The sequence below is a fragment of the Durio zibethinus genome, unplaced genomic scaffold (genome assembly GCF_047325235.1).
Source record: "Durio zibethinus cultivar Kanyao isolate XHJ-2024 unplaced genomic scaffold, ASM4732523v1 HiC_scaffold_325, whole genome shotgun sequence".
NCBI lineage: Eukaryota > Viridiplantae > Streptophyta > Magnoliopsida > Malvales > Malvaceae > Durio > Durio zibethinus.
Window position 1 is genome coordinate 200,001 of NW_028322948.1, and position 5,000 is coordinate 205,000.

A 5,000-nucleotide genomic window follows, 5' to 3' on the forward strand; every position below is an offset into this window, starting at 1 on the left:
GCCCTGGTGCGGCCGGTTGCCCCGATAACCATCGGCACACGCTGGGCCCTGGAGCGGCCGGTTGCCTCGATCACCATCGGCAAAAGCTGGGCCCTGGTGCGGGCGCTTGCCTCGACCACCATCGGCACACGCTGGGCACTGGTGCGGGCGCTTGCCTCGACCACCATCGGCACACGCTGGGCCCTGGGGCGGGCGGTTGCCTCGATCACCATCGGCACACGATGGGCCCTGGTGCGGGCGGTTGCCCCCAGCACCATCGGCACACGTTGGGCCCTGGTGCGGGCGCTTGCCTCGACCACCATCGGCACACGCTGGGCCCTGGTGCGGGCGCTTGCCTCGACCACCATCGGCACACGCTGGGCCCTGGTGCGGCCGCTTGCCTCGACCACCATCGGCACACGCTGGGCCCTGGTGCGGTCGGTTGCCTCGAGCACCATCGGCACACGCTGGGCCCTGGTGCGGGCGCTTGCCTCGACCACCATCGGCACACGCTGGGCCCTGGTGCGGGCGCTTGCCTCGACCACCATCGGCACACGCTGGGCCCTGGTGCGGCAGGTTGCCTCGAGCACCATCGGCACACGCTGGGCCCTGGTGCGGTCGGTTGCCTCGAGCACCATCGGCACACGCTGGGCCCTGGTGCGGGCGCTTGCCTCGACCACCATCGGCACACGCTGGGCCCTGGTGCGGCAGGTTCCCTCGACGACCATCGGCACACGCTGGGCCCTGGTGCGGCAGGTTGCCTCGAGCACCATCGGCACACGCTGGGCCCTGGTGCGGGCGGTTGCCTCGACCACCATCGGCACACGCTGGGCCCTGGTGCGGCAGCTTGGTGCTCGGCACACGCTCGGCCCTGGTGCGGTCGGTTGCCTCGAGCACCATCGGCACACGCTGGGCCCTGGTGCGGCAGGTTGCCTCGACCACCATCGGCAGCCTCGACCACCATCGGCACACGCTGGGCCCTGGTGCGGGCGCTTGCCTCGACCACCATCGGCACACGCTGGGCCCTGGTGCGGGCGCTTGCCTCGACCACCATCGGCACACGCTCCGCCCTGGTGCGGCAGGTTGCCTCGACCACCATCGGCACACGCTGGGCCCTGGTGCGGGCGGTTGCCTCGACCACCATCGGCACACGCTGGGCCCTGGTGCGGTCGGTTGCCTCGAGCACCATCGGCACACGCTGGGCCCTGGTGCGGGCGCTTGCCTCGACCACCATCGGCACACGCTGGGCCCTGGTGCGGCAGGTTCCCTCGACGACCATCGGCACACGCTGGGCCCTGGTGCGGCAGGTTGCCTCGAGCACCATCGGCACACGCTGGGCCCTGGTGCGGTCGGTTGCCTCGATCACCATCGGCACACGCTGGGCCCTGGTGCGGGCGGTTGCCTCGACCACCATCGGCACACGCTGGGCCCTGGTGCGGCAGGTTGCCTCGACCACCATCGGCACACGCTGGGCCCTGGTGCGGGCGCTTGCCTCGACCACCATCGGCACACGCTCGGCCCTGGTGCGGTCGGTTGCCTCGAGCACCATCGGCACACGCTGGGCCCTGGTGCGGCAGGTTGCCTCGAGCACCATCGGCACACGCTGGGCCCTGGTGCGGGCGGTTGCCTCGACCACCATCGGCACACGCTGGGCCCTGGTGCGGGCGCTTGCCTCGACCACCATCGGCACACGCTGGGCCCTGGTGCGGGCGCTTGCCTCGACCACCATCGGCACACGCTGGGCCCTGGTGCGGGCGCTTGCCTCGACCACCATCCGCACACGCTGGGCCCTGGTGCGGCAGGTTGCCTCGAGCACCATCGGCAGACGCTGGGCCCTGGTGCGGCAGGTTGCCTCGAGCACCATCGGCACACGCTGGGCCCTGGTGCGGGAACTTGCCTCGACCACCATCGGCACACGCTGGGCCCTGGTGCGGGAACTTGCCTCGACCACCATCGGCACACGCTGGGCCCTGGTGCGGCAGGTTGCCTCGATCACCATCGGCACACGCTGGGCCCTGGTGCGACAGGTTGCCTCGAGCACCATCGGCACACTATCGGCCCTGGTGCGGGCGGTTGCCTCGACCACCATCGGCACACGCTGGGCCCTGGTGCGGGCGCTTGCCTCGAGCACCATCGGCACACGCTGGGCCCTGGTGCGGGCGGTTGCCTCGAGCACCATCGGCACACGCTGGGCCCTGGTGGGTTTAGGCACATCTTCAAATTTCTGCCGTGCCAATGCCATTTTTATGGCTTGTAAATTCGTACAATGGTCCCCTAAGCCTTCACGTGAAGTTTCGTTGGAGGATGACTCGTTTTCTATTTTTCACGATTTTCGAAACTTTTTGCGGTTCGGGATTTTTTAAAATTTTTTTATAAGGATTTTTGGCCCCAAATTTTGTAGGCATGATCCTTCTATTTTTGTTGGCATGCACAAAAAAATTCAGCTAAAAACTCGAAGTAGAGAAGATTTTGTGACCGTTTGAAAAAAGTGTCCCCATTTCAGACACTTTAACGGCTACTGGTAGCAAACCTGTAAAATCTCAAATGCTCTTTAAGGGGGTGTGAATTCTCAGAGGTTTGATGAGGGATAGGGGGCCAACACAAGGCCAAGTACCAGCACCCATCGCACATCATGTGCGCACACCCCCCCGGCCCCCCTCCCAATCGCCGGAACCCCAATGCCGCCGGTCAGGTTCTCCGGCGGTACTCCGGCGATGCTCCGGCGATGCTGTCCCGAGTGAAAAAAATGCGGCACCAGCACATGCTGGAGCCAAGCATGGGCACCGTGGCTCAAAATCGAACTTCGGCCAAGGCCTCGACCATCAATGGCACATGATGACGCATGGTGATGGCACATGCATCGACCATCATCGGCATAGGCTGCCCTTCGGTACGGGCACTTGCCTCGACCGCCATCGGCACAAGCTGGGCCCTGGTGTGGGTTGTTGCCTCGATCACCAGCGGCACATGCTGAGCCTTGGTGCGGGCGGTTGCCTCGAGCACCATCGGCAGACCCTGGGCCCTGGTGCGGCCGGTTGCCCCGATAACCATCGGCACACGCTGGGCCCTGGAGCGGCCGGTTGCCTCGATCACCATCGGCAAAAGCTGGGCCCTGGTGCGGGCGCTTGCCTCGACCACCATCGGCACACGCTGGGCACTGGTGCGGGCGCTTGCCTCGACCACCATCGGCACACGCTGGGCCCTGGGGCGGGCGGTTGCCTCGATCACCATCGGCACACGCTGGGCCCTGGTGCGGGCGGTTGCCCCCAGCACCATCGGCACACGTTGGGCCCTGGTGCGGGCGCTTGCCTCGACCACCATCGGCACACGCTGGGCCCTGGTGCGGGCGCTTGCCTCGACCACCATCGGCACACGCTGGGCCCTGGTGCTGCCGCTTGCCTCGACCACCATCGGCACACGCTGGGCCCTGGTGCGGTCGGTTGCCTCGAGCACCATCGGCACACGCTGGGCCCTGGTGCGGGCGCTTGCCTCGACCACCATCGGCACACGCTGGGCCCTGGTGCGGCAGGTTGCCTCGAGCACCATCGGCACACGCTGGGCCCTGGTGCGGCAGGTTGCCTCGAGCACCATCGGCACACGCTGGGCCCTGGTGCGGTCGGTTGCCTCGAGCACCATCGGCACACGCTGGGCCCTGGTGCGGGCGCTTGCCTCGACCACCATCGGCACACGCTGGGCCCTGGTGCGGCAGGTTCCCTCGACGACCATCGGCACACGCTGGGCCCTGGTGCGGCAGGTTGCCTCGAGCACCATCGGCACACGCTGGGCCCTGGTGCGGTCGGTTGCCTCGATCACCATCGGCACACGCTGGGCCCTGGTGCGGGCGGTTGCCTCGACCACCATCGGCACACGCTGGGCCCTGGTGCGGCAGCTTGCCTCGAGCACCATCGGCACACGCTCGGCCCTGGTGCGGTCGGTTGCCTCGAGCACCATCGGCACACGCTGGGCCCTGGTGCGGCAGGTTGCCTCGACCACCATCGGCAGCCTCGACCACCATCGGCACACGCTGGGCCCTGGTGCGGGCGCTTGCCTCGACCACCATCGGCACACGCTCCGCCCTGGTGCGGCAGGTTGCCTCGACCACCATCGGCACACGCTGGGCCCTGGTGCGGGCGGTTGCCTCGACCACCATCGGCACACGCTGGGCCCTGGTGCGGTCGGTTGCCTCGAGCACCATCGGCACACGCTGGGCCCTGGTGCGGGCGGTTGCCTCGAGCACCATCGGCACACGCTGGGCCCTGGTGGGTTTAGGCACATCTTCAAATTTCTGCCGTGCCAATGCCATTTTTATGGCTTGTAAATTCATACAATGGTCCCCTAAGCCTTCACGTGAAGTTTCATTGGAGGATGACTCGTTTTCTATTTTTCACGATTTTGGAAACTTTTTGCGGTTCGGGATTTTTTAAAATTTTTTTATAAGGATTTTTGGCCCCAAATTTTGTAGGCATGATCCTTCTATTTTTGTTGGCATGCACAAAAAAATTCAGCTAAAAACTCGAAGTAGAGAAGATTTTGTGACCGTTTGAAAAAAGTGTCCCCATTTCAGACACTTTAACGGCTACTGGTAGCAAACCTGTAAAATCTCAAATGCTCTTTAAGGGGGTGTGAATTCTCAGAGGTTTGATGAGGGATAGGGGGCCAACACAAGGCCAAGTACCAGCACCCATCGCACATCATGTGCGCACACCCCCCCGGCCCCCCTCCCAATCGTCGGAACCCCAATGCCGCCGGTCAGGTTCTCCGGCGGTACTCCGGCGATGCTCCGGCGATGCTGTCCCGAGTGAAAAAAATGCGGCACCAGCACATGCTGGAGCCAAGCATGGGCACCGTGGCTCAAAATCGAACTTCGGCCAAGGCCTCGACCATCAATGGCACATGATGACGCATGGTGATGGCACATGCATCGACCATCATCGGCATAGGCTGCCCTTCGGTACGGGCACTTGCCTCGACCGCCATCGGCACAAGCTGGGCCCTGGTGTGGGTTGTTGCCTCGATCACAA